The sequence below is a fragment of the Macrobrachium nipponense genome, chromosome 19 (genome assembly GCF_015104395.2).
Source record: "Macrobrachium nipponense isolate FS-2020 chromosome 19, ASM1510439v2, whole genome shotgun sequence".
Lineage (NCBI taxonomy): Eukaryota > Metazoa > Arthropoda > Malacostraca > Decapoda > Palaemonidae > Macrobrachium > Macrobrachium nipponense.
In genome coordinates, this window is record NC_061088.1 from 58,122,601 (window position 1) to 58,144,738 (window position 22,138).

Below are 22,138 nucleotides of genomic sequence, written 5' to 3' on the forward strand. Positions count from 1 at the left end.
ACGAACCCGTTCCACAATTGAGGGAGGCGGAACCAACATCTCCGCTCTTTCCTGCCTTCGGAGAACTGTGGGAGAACTTGCCAGCCACCTTCACAGTGGGGAAGCTGAAACCAGACTGTGCGATGGACCAGTTTGGCGAGAAGCTCCCTAGACTGCCTGATAGCCTTATTCAGGCAGAATTTGATGCCCGTACGAGATTTGGGAGGTCACTTAACTCCCTTATCATCACGGAGATGGCTGCCCTTTCATATGCCACCGAACCACTCTTCAAGATACTGGCTAAGTCTCAGCTCCAATCAGTGCAAGCTGATGCTTTCGACTTTTTTACCGCCAGACGGAATTGTCGAAAGCATGTATAGTGCAAGAAGCAACTATTAGGCATGAACCTAATAGGCTTCTTGCTTCCAGCATGTGGGTTGCGGACCTCTTCCCAGAAGCTTCTGTGAATGAGGTACATCACGAGGCTGCTAGGCTTAATCAGAGCCTTAGAGCCAGATGGGGTATCTCATCCAAAAGGAAGCAAGAGAACCCCCCCGCTTCTGGTAAGAAACTGAAGAAGGCTGGTAGAAGGTTCCAACCATACCAGAAACAGCAGCAACAGCAACACTTCGTCCAAGCTGTCCCAGTTACCCAACAGGGGCAGCCCTCAACGTCGAAACAGACTCAACCCATCCTCCTGTTGTCTCCTCAAAACCAGCCCTCGACTTCATACACTGTCTCGCCAGCTTTCAACTCAATGTATGAGAGCCAAGCCTTCCCAACCTTTAACAGGTTCTCTAGGGGAAGCAGGGCGAGAGGTCACTTTCGCCAATGATGTGCAGGAAGAGCTGCAAGAGGCAAGCACTTCAGAGGAGGGCGCGGAGGTCAACCCGCTCAACAGCAGTGAGGCTCCCCAGGTAGGAGGGAGGCTGTTCCTCTTCTGTCACAGGTGGGGGTTCAGCAGATGGGCACAGAGTATTGTGTCCAAAGGATTGGGTTGGAGTTGGATCAAAGATCCCCCACCAAACAAATCATTCTATCAGATACCATCAAAGGAGTTGACAGATTATGCGGAGGAACTCCTTCAGAAAGGAGCTATTGCGAGAGTCAAGCATCTAAAATTTCAAGGACGCTTGTTCAGCGTGCCAAAGAAAGGCTCAACAAAAAGAAGGGTAATCTTAGACCTGTCAAAGCTAAACTCTTTCATTCGTTGCGACAAGTTCAAAATGCTGACCATCTCGCAGGTGCGGACCTTACTTCCCCGTGGGGCCGTCACCACCTCTATCGATCTTACAGACGCATACTATCATATCCCTATAGCGAGACACTTCCGTCCATTCCTAGGCTTCAAACTAGGAAATCAGACGTTCTTTTTCAAAGTGATGCCCTTCAGACTGAATGTAGCCCCCAGGGTATTCACGAAAATAGCGGAAGTAGTAGTCCAGCAATTGAGATCACAAGGGATAATGGTAGTAGCGTACCTCGACGATTGGTTGATCTGGGCACCAACTGTCGAGGAATGCCTCAAAGCCACAAAGAAGGTAGTGCAATTCCTGGAACATCTGGGGTTCCAGATAAACAAAACGAAATCCAGATTCACTCCGGAGTCTCGTTTTCAGTGGCTAGGAATCCAATGGGATTTATCCTCCCACAATCTGTCAATTCCGGTGGTCAAAAGGAAAGAAATAGCCAAGTCTGTGAGGCAATTTCTCAAAAGCAAACAAGCTTCAAGGAGAAACCAGGAAAGAATCCTAGGTTCCCTTCAGTTTGCCTCAGTGACGGACATCCTTCTGAAAGCAAGACTGAAAGATATAAATCGAGTTTGGCGTTCAAGAGCAAACGCCAAGTCTCGAGACAAGTTGTCAGTGATTCCACAGATCCTTTGCAACCAGCTCCGTCCATGGACAAAAGTGAAGAACCTTGCCAAGTTAGTACCCCTTCAATATCCCCCTCCGGTGTTAACCATTCACACGGATGCCTCCCTGTCCGATTGGGGGGGATATTCTCAATTCAAGCAAGTTCAGGGGACTTGGTCCGTCCAGTTCCGCCAGCTCCACATAAATGTGCTGGAAGCAATGGCGGTGTTTCTTACCTTGAAGAGACTCCTCCCCCCAAAGAAGTCTCATCTAAGACTAGTTTTGGACAGTGCAGTAGTAGTACACTGCATCAACAAAGGAGGGTCCAAATCCAAACACGTGAATCATGTCATGATAGCCATCTTGGCTCTTGCAAACAAGCACAAATGGCATCTATCTGCCACCCACTTGGCAGGGGTAAGAAACGTTATAGCGGACGCACTGTCCCGGTCAGTCCCTCTGGAGTCAGAATGGTCTCTAGACGACAGGTGATTGCAGTGGATATGCCAGAGAGTTCCAGGTCTCCAAGTAGATCTTTTCGCCTCACAAGCGAACCACAAGCTCCCTTGCTATGTGGCCCCCAACCTGGACCCTCTGGCTTATGCCACGGACGCCCTGTCGATAGACTGGAATCAATGGAAGAAAATCTATGTATTTCCTCCAGTGAATCTTCTTTTGAAAGTTCTGAGCAAACTGAGGACTTTCAAAGGGCTAGTAGCCCTGATTGCTCCAGACTGGCCAAAGAGCAACTGGTATCCTCTGCTTCTGGAGTTGGGCCTCCGGCCTCAACGGATTCCCAACCACAAGCTGTCGCAACCAGTACAAATGAGGACTGTGTTCGCTTCCTCAGGAATTCTTCAGACCCTAACTTTATGGACTTCATGAAGTTTGTAGCTAAAAAAGATGCTAACATTGATCCACAAAACATCCTTTTTCTGGAATCAGATAAAAGAGAATCAACTATTAGGCAATATGACTCAGCTGTCAAAAAGTTAGCATCCTTCCTGAAGGAAACGAACACTACAACCATGACAGTTAATTTAGCTATATCCTTTTTCAGATCCTTGTTTGAAAAAGGCTTAGCAGCTAGCACCATTACTACCAATAAATCTGCTTTGAAGAAAATCTTTCAGTTGGGTTTCCAAATAGACTTAACAGAATCTTACTTTACGTCTATTCCCAAAGCCTGTGCTAGACTTAGACCTTCTCAAAGGCCTACTTCAGTTTCATGGTTCTTAAATGATGTCCTCAAACTAGCCTCAGATACTGACAACTCGTCTTGCACATTCATAATGCTACTTAAAAAGACGTTATTTTTATTAAGTCTGGCCTCGGGAGCCAGAATTTCAGAACTGTCGGCTCTATCCAGAGATGCGGGTCACATAGATTTTCTCTCCTCAGGGGAAGTTCTACTTTCTCCGGATCGCAGCTTTTTAGCTAAAAATGAGGATCCTCTTGCAAGGTGGGCCCCTTGGAAAGTCATCCCACTTCCGCAAGATCCTTCCCTTTGCCCAGTATTAACTTTAAGAGCCTTTCTATCTCGTACATCCTCTAGATCCTCAGGTCCTCTCTTTATGAGAGAAAAGGGTGGAACTTTATCAGTTAAAGGAATCAGACAGCAGATCCTTTACTTCATTAAACAAGCCAACCCTGAATCATTTCCAAAAGCACATGATATCAGAGGAGTAGCTACTTCAATTAATTATTTCCAACATATGAATTTTGAGGATCTTAAAAAGTATACTGGATGGAAATCACCGACAGTCTTTAAACGTCATTACCTGAAGTCCTTGGAATCATTAAAATTTTCAGCAGTAGCAGCGGGAAACATAGTTTCCCCTGATTCTGCACAGTAGTTGTAGTATAAGATCCAGGTCTCCTTTCTACCTACCTCGTCCAACATGCCTCACCCTACTGCTATGCTCTTCGTGGTACTCTAGCCTTAGCCGCTAGGATCTTATTGGTGGACTGCCCCTTATTTTTTTGCTAGGGGCACCCACACTTTATGCATATAAATGCGCTTCAGTGTCTCTACCCTTATTTTTATGCTAGGGTAGAACACAATGTGTTTGTATATTTTGTAAATACCTATTAATTTTAGTGAATCTTTATATACTATTGTGATTACCATTATACTATTCTGTACTACCATTATTTAGTTTAAGCTAATTTTAAGTACTTTATGTTAATATAGTGTAATTGGTTCTTTGATTCACTTATATTATATACCAATCTTTTTACAATCTTGTTTCATTTTGACCTTTTATTTCCATCTTGTCTGTTTCTCTGGTACTATTTCACAGGCCGACATGAGCTGAGCCCAGAAAAGGGATTTTGACGAAGGAAAAATCTATTTCTGGGTGATTGACTCGTGTCGCCCTGTGAAACTCACCCTGTTTTTTCCTTACCCACTCTGCAGGACAAGATGACCATTTTATAAAGGATGGCCGCTAGAGGCGCTGCTCTCCGCTTGGCGTCAGTAGTAGTAGTAGTAGCGGACGCATCACCCTTTGGTATCAGCTCTCTCAGGTGGGGGATTTTGTGATGGAAGGTCTAAATGGTAAATGACTCGTGGTAGTGATCTCACTCGCCCCTGTTACCATACCGACACTTCTTTTATAGAGTGAGCGAGTCAGTTTAACTGACATTTTCTTGATTTTATTTTTTCTCTGGTAATATTAGGATTAATTTACCTAGAAATAATGAACTTAAGGATATTTCACAGGGCGATACGAGCCAATCACCCAGAAATAGATTTTTCCTTCGTCAAAATCTCTTTTGGCACATTTGTTCTCCAAAGGATACTAATCAAATCTGCCTGATTGGCCAATTTAAAATCCGAAATGGCATCCATTTTTCAAGATGGCCGCCAAAATAACCACCCAAAGTTGATGTTTTGCTTGGAAATACTTGTAGTTGTCCAAATTGCATGATATATGTGTGGATTCCTATGTTTTTAAGCCTGCTGATGTATATTTTCCAGTTAATAACATGGTTAAGGCACCGTATTAAAGGAGTAATTGTCGGGCACCACCAAGGCACGTTGGTGACATCACTGCTGTAAAACTCAGCATGGGGCTCAGTATCAGCTAAGTAGGATATTTATGTTGGCATCATACTGCAACAACCTACTCGTATCCTAAATGCTGCCTAATCAACCCTAAATCAGTTAGGGAGCCACACCTGAATGGACAGTACGTGCCAGCACAGGAGAGCCGAACCAAGGATAACAGGGTTTCAGTTATCTGGATGGTGCACAGATTGCACGGGACTTATGACACTGGATGAACGATCGGACTAGGTGTATGGCACAGTACAAGAACCTAGTTGTATCCTATACAGGAAAGTGCTTATGTATATTACAGGACATAAGAGGCCTATTATACTATCATTAGTACAGTGAGTTCCAGAAGTGAAGCGACAAATTTCAGAATTGATCGTACTTCTTTAGAAACTCGTGGGGTTGCCAGTTAGTATACTTTATTCCAATTATTGTCATCCTCTTTATCTGATAATATGTATCAGTGATTAACTATAGAAGCACAGAAAGTATTTCCCCAGAGAATGATCAATGTTAGTTCAATAATTGTTTATTAAAAGAAAAAAAATTTTTGCCATAGAAACATCTGCGGCTCTCAATGTGTGATATCAAGTGTTCAACATTGAGTGGCAGCAGGAACCGAGTGCATAAGCATTGGCCTAATATGATTTGTAAATTAACTTTCTACTTTTATAGCGTTATATCGAAAGTTATTATGATTTCTTTTGATAAAGCACAAAGAAGTTTAGCATCTGATTAAATGAAATATAAATAAGACCCAAGTTGGTGTGAAAAAAAAACTAAATCCAAGTTAGATGCGCGTTTAGCATTGGCTACATGGTTAGGCCTATTCAAGAATCAACTAAATATATTTTCCAGCATGTTAGTTAATAATTTCATCGAATTCCTCAATTGTGCAAATTTTTGCATGTGGAATTGCGCTCAGGGTCGCATCAAACAAGTATTTTCATAGGTTCCACGGAGTGTGAATATGCTTGGCGAGCATTATTTTAATTCAAGTATCTCTTCTCTCTCTCTCTCTCTCAGGACCTTTTCATCTAGTCAGGAATAACCACAGGCCTGTTTTAAGAATCGAGCACTAGGCCTATTGGTCATGCTCGGGTACTTCTTCATATATATATAATATATATATATATATATATATATATATATATATATATATATATATATATATATATATATATATATATATATATACTATATATATATATATATATATATATATATATATATATATATATATATATATATATATATATATATATATATATATATACACATATATATATATATAATATATACATATAATATATATATATATATATATATATATATATATATATATATATATATATATATACATATATACATATTTCTGGGCTCAGTTCGTGTCGCCCTGTGAAATTATCCTTAAGTTCATTATTTCTAGGGTAAATAACCTAATAAATACCAGAGAAAAAATCAATTCAAGATGTCAGTATAACTGACTCGTTCACTCTATAAAAGAAGTGTCGGTATGGTAACAGGGGCGAGTGAGACCACTACCAAGAACCTCTTGCCATTTAGAACTTCCCACATCAAAATCTCCCACCTGAGAGAGCCGATCCCAAAGGAGATGCGCCCGCTACTACTACTAATACCCACGCCGAGCGGAGTTGAGCGCCTCTAGAGGGCATCCTTTTCTATTAGCTCATCGCAGACACACGCGTTTTTACTTCTCCTGAGTTGTGATCGCTATTTTGGATTTATCTTCAAGATGGAACGCTCTGCTATTGCCGCGGCTAAGTTAAGTACCCGAAAGGTCAAGATTTTGTATTTTTGTCTTCCAGGGACCAGTATTTTCCGTTTTTTAGGTTACATACGGTCACCCGGTTGACTCGTGGCGGCCATGAGCCCGCCTCGTGTTGTTAAGATTTCCCAGTCTTCCATACTGGGACGTCTTTCTTCCTTTCATGGGTTCTTATTAAGCGTTCCTCTGTTTATTTACATCGTATTTTAGAATTTAGGAATTCACAGCCCATACCTTTGTCACCCAGTTATCTCTATGGTTTAGGTATTTAGGGCTATAGTGTGTTTTTCCCTAGTCCAGCATCCCAGCTTTTGCTCTTCATCGGCTACGGCTGGCTCCGAGTAGTCGACTGTTCTTCGGAACGGTTCGTCTTCTCCTGGACTTCTGTCTCTCTCACTCGTGTGTTCCTTCCATTCTTTTACGATGTATGTGTTTATTATTACCGATTTTATCCAGTGTTATTTTATTCAATGTTAGGCTAGCTTTTAGGGCGCCCAGTACCTTGGCTTTATCTTATCCTTCGTGTTCATTCACACTTGGTACAGTTGGGTTCGTGTGGTGACTAGCCTAGTGGTTGTGTTGCTTATCGCCTCTTGGTCCACCCTCGATCACGTGTCCCACTGGGCGCCCTACCCTGCTCCCTTCCCTCCCTTCCGCGCGGTAAGGGGGGGGTCTGGCCGGGCTCACCACGGTTGTCATGGCAACCACTTGAACGCCTCCCTCCCTCTCTCTCTCTCGAGGGGGCTCCTGGGAGGCCCGGCCAGCTGGGAGTCTGGGTGACCACTTTGTCGTCTCGGGAACTGGGGAACTCCGATGTGTAAGGGGGTTGGGGTTGGCCACCCCTCCCCCCGGTCGCCTCGGCTCTCTCCGGTGTGTCTCGTTCGCTCTCCCTACCCCCCCCCCTCATTTCTCCAACAACGGACGGAGCCCCTGCTCACGAGCCGGGGGCCCCTTCGGTTGTCGGAATAGTAGCTGGCTTCGCCTGCCACCAGGGTAGGAGTCTACTAGTGGTCTCAAAAGCTTGCCCACTACTACCTTCTTTCCGCTACCGGAGGGGAGCTTGCTTCCTTACCCGGGCACTCCTCTAGTAGTCGGAAGGGAGGCATGTCTTACTCCCTGTTTGTAGTATACATGCTCCTTTTATAATTTTGTTGTTTATCTCTATCCTCACTAGGGTTATCTCACCACTTCTGGTTGCTCCCCTTCTCCGTCCCCGGTGTACACCGGAGACTCCAACCAGATCGCCCTAGCGACCACACGTATTACGGTAGAGGGCTAGTTTTAGTATAACTTGCATACTCCGGCATGCAATGGAGTTCGTGTTTAGTCTGTAAGTGTGTATTCTCGATACTCATGTATCCTTCCACTTACAGGCTACCAATTGCCAGGAACCGGGCTGCAATGCAGTCCTCCAAGACCCCTGTGGCCACGAGGAGTGTAGGACCCACGCCCCGTGCGACACTACCCATGGCGAACTGATCGTCTGGCACCACGAGGCATGCACCATATGCTACGACCTCGTGAGTCAGCTGTTGGATGGAGTAAGTAGATTTCAAGATAGCTACTCCCTCCATCATATATCTAATATATCTTAGTTTTAAGTCTTAGTTGTAAGCTATAGCTCCGCCGTTAGGGACTTCATTGGTCCTCTCTTTCAGGCTGCTTCTGTAAAGGAGGTCGCTCTAGCAACCCTGAAGGCTTGGGTGGGCGGCTTCGGCAGGAACGCCGCCAAAGGACAGCCATACATCCTTGACAAGAAGTTGGCTGTCCAGATCTTCCCCAGAGGGAAAGCGACGGGATATGTGGATCCCGCCACAGCAGCTCCAGCCATAGCCTCTATTCAGCGCGAGGTGCAGCAGGCCTTCGTGAACGTGTCGAGCCAGGACATCGTGCCGGACGTCGCCACTTTGGATATTAATATAGAGCCAATGGCGGTAGGTGCTGAAGATTTGTTAGTCGAGGTAGGTACTTCGGGAGCTCAAGGGTTTCCTTTGGGCGCACCTGGATCTTCTTCCCCTGTTCCTTCCTCTTCTTCTTTTCAAGGCTTCACGGGATCTGAAATCCCTACTCCTTCGCCTGCTGCTTCTGTGCCCCCTAAAGTGAAAGGACACAGAGAGCAGAAGACCCTCCAGAAGACGACGCCCAAAAAGACGTCGTCTTCCTCCTCACGTAAGTCTTCGGCATCCTACTCCGGAGCAGTGAAGGCTAAGTCTGATTCTTCACATTCGAGAGGGTCGAGAAGCAAAGCTTCTAAGGAGAAGGTCCGCGCTCCGACTGAGCCAGTACCGTCTCCTGTTGCTGCCGGATCCACTCCGGTGACCCCTGCCGGGATCGCGGCACCTAGTGCCTTTGACCCCGCTATCTTCTCGGCAGGAGTCCTACAGCAAGTAGGAGAGATGGTTGGATTGCTTGGGACGAGATTTGAGCAAATGTTTGCTCAACTCTCTAGCAGCATCAACCAGTCAGGTCAATCAATCCAGGATCTCTCTAATCGTGTTCTAGAACACGATAACCGCTTTGCTGGCCTGAACCAGGCTCCTCAGGCCAACTTCCCGGTAGGAGGTACTGGTCTGGTCCAGTTACCGCCTCATGACTCTCTTCCGGCTTTCTCTATGAACAATCCTTGGAGGGTAGTAGCTTATGCTGCCTTCAAGGATGGTATGATTTAAATACCGGAGTGTGGAACAAGAAGGATTGAGGACTTCGAGTTCTACCCTCCCGGATTGACTCAGCCTTTCATAGGATATGCCAGGCTAACACAGACAGCGCTCAATAGGGAGGACAAGATCCCTAGGGAGACTGTCCTGTACACGAGAGACCATGCCCAAAGGGAGTGGGTTCACTGTCTGGAGGATTGGGATTATTCTAATACCAAACTCCAGGCCTTCAAGAGTCCCTTCACCATTTTTGCCACGGAGGAGGAGGCTTCACTCCCCTTTACGACAAAGATGGTGGAGATGACCCTTCATGCTGTTTTGAAGGACGAACCCATTCCACAGCTCAGAGAAGCAGAGCCCACATCTCTCTTCCCTGCGTTTGGAGAACTTTGGGAGAACCTGCCGGCTACTTTTACAGTAGGAAAGCTGAAACCGGACTGTGCCATGGATCAGTTCGGTGAAAAGCTACCTAGACTGCCTGATAGCCTCATTCAGGCAGAATTTGATGCAAGAACTAGGCTAGGGAGATCACTTAACTCCCTAGTCATAACGGAGATGGCTGTTCTTTCGTATGCTACGGAGCCTCTATTTAAGATCCTGGCTAAGTCCCAACTTCAGTCAGTTCAGGCAGATGCTTACGACTTCTTCATGGCTAGAAGAAACTGCCATAAGCATGTGTTGCAAGAAGCCACCATTCGACACGAACCGAATAGGCTTCTTGCTTCCAACATGTGGGGTGCGGACCTGTTCCCAGAATCTTCTGTGAATGAGGTGCACCACGAAGCTTCAAGGCTTAACCAAAGCCTTAGAGCTAGGTGGGGTATCTCAACCAAGAGGAAGCAGGAGAACCCCCCCTCTTCTGGTAAAAAGCTGAAGAAAACCAAGAGGTTCCAGCCATACCAGAAACACCAACAACAGCAGCACTTTGTCCAGGCCGTCCCAGTTACCCAACTGGGTCAGCCTTCGACATCGAAAGCTCAGAATCAGCCTATCCTCTTGCTATCCCCCCAGAACCAACCCTCAACCTCGTACACCGTCTCCCCGGCTTTCAATTCCATGTATGAAAGCCAGGCTTTCCCTACCTTTAATAGGTTCTCAAGGGGAAGCAGGGCGAGAGGTAACTTTCGCCAGCGAGGTTTGGGAAGGGCTGCCAGCAGGGGTAAACACTTCAGAGGAGGACGTGGAGGTCATCCCACACAGCAACAGTGAGACTCCCCAGGTAGGAGGGAGGCTGTTCCTCTTCCGTCACAGGTGGGGGTTCAGCAAATGGGCACAGAGCATCGTGTCCAAAGGACTAGGTTGGAGTTGGATCAAAGATCCTCCACCAACCAAATCATTTCTTCAACTGCCGTCAAAGGAGTTGACAGATTATGCAGAGGAGCTCCTTCAGAAAGGAGTTGTGGCGAGAGTCAGGCATCTAAAATTTCAAGGGCGCTTGTTCAGCGTGCCAAAGAAAGGCTCATCAAAAAAAAAGAATAATCTTAGACTTGTCCCAGCTAAACTCTTTCATTCGTTGCGACAAGTTCAAAATGCTGACCATCTTGCAGGTACGGACCTTACTTCCTCGTGGGGCCGTCACCACCTCTATCAATCTTACAGACGCATACTATCATATCCCCATCGCGAGGCACTTCCGCCCATACCTAGGTTTCAAACTAGGAGACCAGGCATTCTCTTTCAAAGTGATGCCCTTCGGACTGAATGTAGCCCCCAGGGTATTCACGAAAATAGCAGAAGTAGTAGTTCAACAACTGAGATCACAAGGGATAATGGTAGTAGCGTACCTCAACGATTGGCTGATTTGGGCACCAACCGTCGAGGAATGTCTCAGAGCCACAAAGAAGGTAGTTCAATTTCTGGAACATCTGGGGTTTCAGATAAACAAAACGAAATCCAGATTCACTCCGGAGACTCGTTTCCAGTGGTTAGGCATCCAATGGGATTTATCCTCCCACAATCTGTCAATTCCGGTGATCAAAAGAAAAGAAATAGCCCAGTCAGTGAGGCAATTCCTCAACAACAAGCAAGCTTCAAGGAGAAACCAGGAAAGAATCCTAGGTTCCCTCCAGTTTGCCTCAGTGACGGACGTCCTTTTGAAGGCAAGACTGAAAGATATAAATCAAGTTTGGCGCTCAAGAGCAAATGTCAAATCTCGAGACAAGTTGCCAGTGATTCCACAAATCCTTCGCAACCAACTTCGTCCATGGGCGAAGGTAAAGAATCTGTCCAAGTCAGTTCCCCTTCAATATCCTCCTCCGGCGTTAACTATTCACACAGACGCCTCCCTAACCGGTTGGGGAGGATTCTCTCAATTCAAGAAAGTTCAGGGGACTTGGTCCACTCAGTTCCGCCAGCTCCACATGAATGTTCTGGAAGCAATGGCAGTTTTTCTTACCCTAAAGAAGCTCCTTCCTCCAAAGAAGTCTCATCTAAGGCTAGTTTTGGACAGTGCAGTGGTAGTTCACTGCATCAACAGAGGAGGATCCAAATCCAAACATGTGAACCATGTCATGATAGCCATTTTTGCCCTAGCGAACAGGTACAAATGGCACCTATCATCCACCCACTTAGCAGGGGTAAGGAATGTAATAGCGGACGCCTTGTCCCGTTCAGTCCCTCTGGAATCAGAATGGTCTCTAGACGTCAAGTCGTTCCAGTGGATATGCCTGAGCGTACCAGATCTCCAGGTAGATCTATTCGCCTCACAAGCGAACCACAAGCTTCCTTGCTATGTGGCCCCCAACCTGGACCCTCTGGCCTATGCCACGGACGCCTTGTCAATAGACTGGAATCAGTGGAGAAGGATCTACATCTTTCCTCCAGTGAATCTTCTCTTGAAAGTTCTGAACAAACTCAGGACTTTTAAAGGACAAGTAGCTCTGATTGCTCCAGATTGGCCAAAGAGCAATTGGTACCCACTGCTACTGGAATTGGGCCTCCGACCTCGACGGATTCCCAGCCCCAAACTATCGCAATCAGTACAAATGAGGACTGTGTTCGCTTCCTCAGGAATTCTCAAGACCCTAACTTTATGGACTTCATGAAGTTTGCGGCTAAAAAAGATGCAGATATTGATCCCCCAAAACATCCTCTTCCTAGAATCAGATAAGAGGGAATCAACTCTAAGACAGTATGATTCTGCTGTCAAAAAGTTGGCATCTTTCCTGAAGGAAACGGACACTACAACCATGACAGTTAACTTAGCCATATCATTTTTCAGGTCTTTGTTTGAAAAAGGTCTAGCAGCTAGCACTATTACCACTAATAAATCAGCTTTGAAGAAAATCTTTCAGTTGGGTTTCCAAATAGACTTAACAGAATCTTACTTTACGTCTATTCCCAAAGCCTGTGCTAGACTTAGACCTTCTCAAAGGCCTACTTCAGTTTCATGGTTCTTAAATGATGTCCTCAAACTAGCCTCAGATACTGACAACTCGTCTTGCACATTTATAATGTTACTTAGAAAGACGCTATTTTTACTAAGCCTGGCCTCAGGGGCCAGAATTTCAGAACTGTCGGCTCTATTCAGAGATAAGGGTCATGTGGAATTTCTCCCTTCAGGAGAAGTTTTGCTTTCCCCGGATCGCAGTTTTTTAGCTAAAAATGAGGATCCTCTAGCAAGGTGGGCACCTTGGAAAGTCATTCCTCTTCCCCAGGATCCCTCTCTCTGTCCAGTAATGACCTTAAGAGCCTTTCTGTCTCGGACATCCTCTAGATCCTCAGGTCCTCTCTTTATGAGAGAAAGGGGTGGCACCTTATCAGTAAAAGGAATCAGACAGCAGATCCCTTACTTCATTAAACAAGCCAATCCTGAATCATTCCCAAAAGCACATGGTATCAGGGCAGTAGCTACTTCTATTAATTATTTCCAACACATGAATTTTGATAATCTTAGGAAATATACTGGATGGAAATCACTGACAGTCTTCAAGCGTCATTACCTGAAGTCCTTGGAATCCTTAAAATTTTCAGCAGTAGCAGCGGGAAACATAGTTTCCCCTGACTCTGCACAGTAGTTATAGTTGAAGATCCAGGTCTCCTTTCTACCTACCTTGTCTAACATGTCTCACCCTACTGTTATGCTCTACATGGTCCTCTAGCCTTAGCCGCTAGGATGATATTGGTGGACTGTCCTTATTTTTTCGCTAGGGACATCCACATACTGTACATATAAATGTGCTTCAGTGTTTCTACCCTTATTTTTATGCTAGGGTAGAACACAGTAATTTTTGTATATTTTGTATATATATTAATCTAGTTTTAGTGAATCTTCTTGAATATTTGTTTTGATACCATTATATTAAGCTGTGCTTTACCCTTTATTATATTAAGCTAGTTTTAAGTACCTTTATATTATGAATTTTGTATCATAACTTTTGATTCACTTATATTATACTCTAATTTTATTTTATTGTTTCATTAAGACCCTCCATTGTCATCTTGTGCTGTTTCTCTGGTACTATTTCACAGGGCGACACGAACTGAGCCTAGAAAAGGGATTTTGACAAAGGAAAAATCTATTTATGGGCGATGGGTTCGTGTCGCCCTGTGAAACCCACCCTTTTTTACCCACCCTGCAGCCCAAGATGGACATCTTTAGAAAAGGATGACCACTAGAGGCGCTGCACTCCGCTTAGCGTGGGTATTAGTAGTAGTAGCAGGCGCATCCTCCTTTGGGATCGGCTCTCTCAGGTGGGAGATTTTGATGTGGGAAGTTCTAAATGGCAAGAGGTTCGTGGTAGTGGTCTCACTCGCCCGTTACCATACCGACACTTCTTTTATAGAGTGAGCGAGTCAGTTATACTGACATCTTCTTGAATTTATTTTTTCTCTGGTATTTATTAGGTTATTTACCCTAGAAATAATGAACTTAAGAATGATTTCACAGGGCGACACGAACCCATCGCCCAGAAATAGATTTTTCCTTCGTCAAAATCCCTTCTATATACATATATATATATATATATATATATATATATATATATATATATATATATAATTATATATATATATATACATATATATAATATATATATATATATATATATCCCAAAAAACTCATAAATTTTTGTTATACAATAATGCTTGACTGGATCGAACTGATTACTGGTTGTCTGTGGAAATATATATTTGGGTGATATCACTTCCTCATGATATGACCACTTACGCAAATTCAGTCTTAAATTTCACGGTTGGAATATGATTAGAAGATTTGAGGTGAAAGGTTGAAGTGAAAAAGGTGGAGTTAGGATTGTGGGTAGAGGTAGAGGTAGAAGGAGGGGAGGGGTGGTTGGGGTCTGTCGTCTCCCTGCTTAACCATGTGGTGATTTTATGGGTGTTCTGGTTGCTTGCGACCGTCTTTTTTATTTTTTATATAGCGAGTCTGTTTCTCAGGTGCAAGGACAGGGCCTATCTTTGCCTAAATAACAGACAGTGGCCCTGCATTGTAAGCCTTGCTATGCCCGGAACTAGGCCTAGTCACCTGAAGGTAGCAGCAGCAGTTAGAGCCATTCTCAAAGATGGTGTTTTATGCTCGGTCCTAGAAGCTAAAATTGGAACTACCAACCACACCCAACTTCTCTGTTGAATCTAGGTGCATTCATAGTTGATTATGTTTAATATTGTGGAGATTTTCCCTTTACATCCTATTGATACTTGCATGGTTTGATGCATCTTCGCTAAAATAATTGATAATACACTTTGATATTAAATATTTGTTTCCACAATGCTCGAAATATACATTGGTAATGTTGGTAATCCTGTGTTGAATGAAAATTTTAAATTGTTTAGTTTCTACTGTTTGAAGTAATTACTATACTTTAAAATAATTATTATTACGGTAATTTTTTCTTATGATTGTTATAAATATCATAGATTTGATATTTGTGCATCATATGTTAGCTTTATTTTGCTTGATAGAGCTTTCACTGTAGAAAAAAAATAAGTTTTCAGCTACGTGTTGTAGTTGCCAGTTAGTGAATTTCGAACGAAATTCTCTGAAATTTGTCGCTTCACTTCTGGAACTTACTGTACAGGGTGGTAAAAGGATAAACCCTCAACCCTGAACGTCATTGTAATCATGGATGCGAACTCTACTGGACGATCATGGAAAATAGATTGGACCAAGTGTTGCCTATGTCAGGAGGTTAAGAAAGAAGATCTAAAATCTCCCCAGGCCAATCCTGCCAGAAGAGAGGATGATGGCTATACAAACCTGGCAAAGAATATTCCTCTGTTTCACTCACTCAATCAAGCTAGACCCTGCAAGACTTAACGAAGGTTCTGGGATGGAGGAAACGTTGAGAAATTATAAGGCACAATACCATGAGAGTTGCAGGCTTCTGTTCAACAACACAAAGTTACACCGAGCTGAAAAAGAGCAAGTCATGTAGGTACTAGTGATGAGTACAGCTGAAGTAAGATTCCACGTAAGCTCCAAGAAACTAAAACAAAAGAATGCTTCTTCTGCGAAACTGAAGGAAGGGAGCTTAGAGAAGCAATGACAACACAAGTGAATAGGAGAATAAATCAATGTGCCAAAACACTCAGTGATACAAAACTTCTCGTCAAACTAAGTGCAGGAGATGTCGTAGCCCAAGAAGTGAAATATCACCCTGGCTGTTTGGTGGCATTGTATAACCGAGAACGGGCATACCTAAAGGTGCGGGAGCAAGAAAAAGCACAGGAACACTGGAAGGATGCATATCCAATTGCTTTCTCTGAACTAGTCACCTACATCTGCAAGATGAAAAATGCCAGTGAGAGGCCACTGATTTTCAAGCTTGCTGATTTGATCAAGCTTTACAAGCAGAGGCTGGAACAGCTTGGTGTTGACTCGCCTGATGTTCATTCTACTCGACTCAAGGATCAGCTGCTTTTGCACATTCCACAGCTGCAAGCTAATCGCCAAGGACGAGTTCTGTTGGCTGTTGAACTGATGTAGGTTCAATCCTATCAGATGCATCCCGTTATGGTGAAGCGGTCCATCTAGCAAAAGCCACTCAGATAATAAGACAAGACATGCTCCATCAGAAGTCTAATTTCAGCAGCTATTTTCTTGACAAAGACTCGGAACAGGCTGTGCCACCATCACTGCTTCAGTTTGTATGCATGATCGAACATGGTGCAGACATCAAGTCCCAACTCCATCATGGAGCATCGAAATCAGACTCTGCTACATCACAACTTCTACAGTACAACTGCTTCGCCAAATACAAGGAAGGAACGGATGTCCACAGGCATTCCAAGGACTGGGAGACACATTTTGCAGTCTACATGTGCCTGAATGTGTTTGCCAAGACAAGGAAGAGACAAATAATTGAAATGCTCCCTGAGAATGGGCTCAGCATATCATATGACCGAGTTCTAGAAATCTCTGCACAGTTACGTGAAGCAGTTCTTGCACAGTATGTGGAAGATGGAGTAATCTGTCCCCCCGTCTTGTAAGAGAATTTGTTCACAACTGGAGCAGTTGACAACATAGATCATAATCTAACTGCAATCACAGCTGAAACATCTTTACACAGTACATTTTCCAGCATCCAAACACAGGAAATCCTGGTGATGAACGTGAACCTCTCAAACTAGATATTTAGAGTAAAAAATGAAGGTTAAAAAAGTTCCAGAGCTTCCAGAAGCATACACCAATATTCGACCAGCATACATCACCAAAAACCCCAATCTTCCTCCAGTTCCAAGCCAATCCTTACCAGCACCAGAGTCGATCAGGTCACATCTGAAAGAATATTCTTGGTTGGAGGAAGTCTTCCCCACTGAGAATGTGGCTGATGCAGCCAGCATATCATGCAACACAGAAAAGAAGCCGTCCATTTGAAGTGAGCATATCGGCAATGATGCCTATGTGGCAAGACCAGGCATCTATCAAGCATGCCATGGAGAAGGTCCGTGATACAGTGGCTTTTTTGAACCCACAGCAGACACCTGTAATTGTTGCTGACCAACTGTTGTATGCTCTGGCAAAACAAATACAGTGAAAGTGGCAAGAATATGGAGAGGACAAGTTCGTTGTCCTGTTCGGAGGCCTTCATATAGAAATGGCTTCACTGAGATCGATAGGAACATTACTACAAGACAGTGGGTGGACCAGTGCCATTGTGGAAGCAGGGGTGGCCTCATCTGGTACATCAGAGTCTTACCTGTCTGCATCCAGTGTCGCAAAGACAAGACAAGCACACCAGAGTATGGCATGCAGCTTGTACAAACTAATGAAGAAGGCATATCATGATTTCTGCTCTAAAGAGTTTAGCACATCAGAACCTTTGAGGATTGGTGTGAAAAAAGGAAGAAAGAGAGTCCACAGTTCCAATTCTGGAGTCTGGTGCTGGACATGGAACTCATGATATTCATCCTCTTCCGCTCATTCAGAGAAGGAGACTTCAACTTGTACCGTGAAGCACTTTCAGAACTGGTGCCTTACTTCTTTGCAAATAACAATGTTAACTATGCCTGGTGGATCACTATTCACCTCCGAGATATGATGTCACTCGAACAACAACATCCAGACGTGGCCAAGGAGTTTCACAATAGTAACTTTGTCATCCACGAGTCATGAAGAGAATTCTCTAGCATGGTGAGTGATCAAGCGCATGAGTACACTAATGCAGTGATCAAAGGAGACGGAAGAGCAATTGGGTTGACAGAAGACCCGTCATCACTTTGTAGGTGGATAGTCGCTGGACCTGAAGTTAATCATCTACTAGCTGGATACGAGGCCAGACATGGCTGAAAGATGCCACATACAGCAGCAGACACCAAGTGCCCAGAAATCTTTCTTTGAAAAGGTGAAATCCCTCTCTGCAGTGATGCAGAAGATGGGTAACAAATTTTAAGAAGAATCAGCAGACCTGATGGTGTTAGATACAAAGAACATTGCAGACCCAACTCTAGCTGAAATGGTAGTGAAGCAAAGAGCAGTTCCTATCATTTATGAAAGGGCTAGAGGATGAAGCTGAAAGTCTTTTCTATCATCCAATCAAGAAGAACCCTGTTTCATTCTTCAAACAAGAACAGGCTGAGGGAATTTCTAAGGAGAAAGTCCTAAAAGATGACTGTCGCCTATTCTCGCGACTGTTCATTTCAAGCCAGAACAGACAGTGTGACTTGCAAGAATTCTTCAAGCACGAGAATCAGTCATACCCTGCATCTCTCAGTGACAGTGGCAAACTTCATATGTGTCAGAGGTCGCAGCTGGTTGAAATTCTTGAAGCGCAAGTGAATGTCCCAGTGGGAGAACCAAAGGGAGATACAAATGTCATTGACAACTCAGCACTTATCAATGCCTCACCTCCATGTATGTACTTCAGAGACATTTAATGGCTATGCCAAAGAAGACATCATCCCAAAGGTGGAATCCTATGGTGCTCACTACAAGCCGGTGGACATAGTCTTTGATGAATACAAGAAATCAAGTCTGAAATCAGAGACGAGGTCAAAAAGGGGAAAAGGAATCAGAAGAAGAGTGACAGGAAAAAGCAAGACACCAGGAAACTGGCAAAGCTTCCTTCATGACCCCAGCAACAAGACTGAACTGTTTCATTTGCAGGCTGCAAAGATGTGTGAAGCAGAAAGAACAAGCACAGTCATCGTCACAAAAGGAGAGGATGCCATTAGCAACACAGTGAAGTCTCTGGATGCTGTGTCCCCATGTTGTCACAAAGAAGCTGACAGTAAAATATTTGTTCATGCTAGGGATGCAACGGCTAATGACACAGATGTGCAAGTCAGCAATATCTGTACTGCCATCCTTCCAGAAACTAGGTCTTCAAGAAATGTGGATTGCCTTTGCCCAAGGAGCCATATGCAATGGATTCCAGTCCAAGAGGTAGTTTCTGCAATTGGGCCTCAGAAAGCTAGAGGGATCCCCTACTTTCACGCATTCACTGGATGTGACATTGTGTCTGCGAATAAATGTGCATGGCAGACTTGGAATGTATTTGATGATATTACTGAAACATTCATCAATCTCATCCAGCATCCAACATTGATTCGTGATCTTGACATGCCGAGGCTGGAAAGATTCGTTGTCCTCATGTACGACAAATCAAGCGCAGCCACTGGTGTGGATGAAGCAAGATCTGTTTGCCTGCGAGCAGAGGCTGTACAACTCAATTCCACCAACACAGGCAGCCCTTAGAGAACATGCAAAGCGTGTAGCCTACCATGCTGGGATCATCTGGGGCCAAGCAACCCACTGTAATCCTCACATGAGCAGTCCAGCTGAATGGGGGTGGACAAAGAACGGAGAAGCATGGGAGATACATTGGACAACACTACCACCGATTGCAGCAAGCTGTCAAGAATTGACAAAGTGCTCTGTAAGAAGGTTTGCAAAGGAAGATGCAAGTGCTCTCAGGCAGAGCTTCCCTGCACATCACTCTGCAGCTGCATAGAACAGTAGCAGATCGAGAAACAGCAGCACGGTATGCATAACTTTGAAAATGTACTAGCCAGGACAAAACTTATGTAAAGAAAGACAAACATCTTGGTGGTCATCTTGAGAAATATGTCTCAAGAGTGCTTTTTAAAAAAGGAAAATATAGTTCAGCAGGCTTCAAAACATAGGAATCCAAACTTAGATCATGCAAATCAGACAACTATAAATATTTCTGAGCAAAACATCTAGTGCTTCGGGTGGTTATTTTGGCAGTCATCTTGAAAATGGCCGCCATCTTGGATTTTCAATTGGCCAATCAGGGAGATTTGATTAGTATACCTTGGAGGACACTTGTGCCCAATTTGATGCTTGTATCATCATTTGCACAATTTTTCTGTTATCTGCCCCACTACGACCCAGACCTCACCACAAAGCTATATGTGAACTTATATGCATGTTAGTAACCCATCCACGAGGGGTTAAATGTATAACACCTACACCTACTTCATTAACAAACTTAATGAAAATAATAATGATTAAATTTATAAATTGACAGATAATAACCTCTCTTTACAGTCTTCGTTGAGTATGGTGTAAATCTAGGCAATGACTGAGATATCTCTAACTTATTTGATAACTTTGGCCATTCAATTTAAAATCAACAGTTAAACCTAGTTGGCATATGGCTCCTTATGAACCTTTGTCTGAGGACTCCTTTTATGACTTAAAGTTGAGAACGGCATTTTTGCCAGATCATACCTACCTGAAACATGTCAGTTAGCTCCCTACTTTAGGGGGTCTTCCCAATTCCAGTCATGGGTGTTCCATTTGTCTTTCTTCTGCCATGGATTTTGCTGTTAACACTCAAACCACTAGGAAGCATGACTTAACCATGTACTCCTCCATTATTCCTGCTCACCCATCTTTAACCCAACAGTCTGGGCTAATATACACTAATGCATAGGGGCTACACCCATGACCAGGCTAAATTTAAGGATGGCCAATTTAAAAGAAAAACTAAAAAAACTCATCAATGGAAAGAGGAAGATATGTATATTCACATGGTATAAGAAAAAAATTCTAAAACAATGCATGTACCTTTCACGAGAAGTTGTAAATTAATATTTTCCACCCCTTACGAACCTCTTTTCCTTATGACGGCCTAAAAAACACACTAATTTATTTTTTTATTTTACTTTGTCAAATTGAAATTACAGCTCAAACAATATCATAAAAGATAAGAAATAAAACCGGGAACAAACTCCTAGCATATTTATTATAAAACATTTACGACACAACCTTGGATGGGAATTTGTGACAATATTCCCCCTTGCTACCTTGAGCAAGACTAAGGGCTTGTCAGTTCTCACACTCTTATACGTAGGGTGATCTGAAGAGTTGCCAATATTGATATATGGAACTAAGAACATTTTTCCTGTAAAATTCGTTCAAACTGTATGGTGCCAAATCTTGATCATTTATCTATGATACCTGTCCACTGCCCCAAAGCTATATGTGACTATATATATATACGATACCTGAGCTGTGGGGGTTAATGGGTATGATCTTGCTCCTTTTCCCAATAAAGGCAGTCATATCAGACCTTGTTCAACTCCCTCTAGCCTCTTTATTGTTGAGATTCTCCTGGTGTCAAGGAACATAGTTTCCTACTGTCTTTGCTAGGTTATATCCAAGTATACTCACGTATCTCAAACAAAAACCTTCAGCAACTCAAGATATTGGCTCATAAAATCTGTCATTTACTTAGGCTTTAAATTTAACCTGGCACTGAATCAATGCCAAAGTACCTTCTTGATGTTTTCCCTTTGTAATGTCAGGCATAGATCCTTTGAGGTAAATTATCTGGGCAAATGCTTAAGGTTAGGAAGAGTCAAGTTCATTCATATCTTGTGTATCTGGCACCTATGGGAGGAGTGGCTATATTGATTAAGCCTTCATGTCTTGTGTGCCAGCAGTTATATTGGCTTTTCCAAAGGTATTACCTGCTGTTTTATTACTACAAAATGACCATACCACATACCTAGGTTGAACACATTTGCTTTAAAAATTCTATTTAGCCTAAGAGATATGGACTTCTGATCTTAAGAGTCTTCCTCTCCCTCCATTTTGCCTCCTTATACTTGTTTTTGCCCTCCTCCCAAAATAAATATTTAGGCATTTTATGAATAAATGCAATGTTTTTACACACAAAGCTGGTATTTAATTGATCATTCTCCAAAGTACCCTCCACTATTCCCTGCACTGTTTGATATGGTAACATAATTCTTATAAGACAGGAACTGAACTAATCACTAATAAAAATGACCAGTTAGCACAAGTTAACATAATTCTTATATGACAGGAACTGAACTAATCACTAATAAAAATAACCAGTTATCACAA

At 43.4% G+C, this 22,138-nt stretch overlaps 1 protein-coding gene across 3 annotated transcripts in view; it reads right to left on the bottom strand.

Moving 5' to 3' along the window:
- Window positions 1-22,138, bottom strand: part of LOC135217351 (WASH complex subunit 4-like) — a 953,363-nt gene that overhangs the window by 350,028 nt on the left and 581,197 nt on the right. The window lies entirely within an intron of this gene.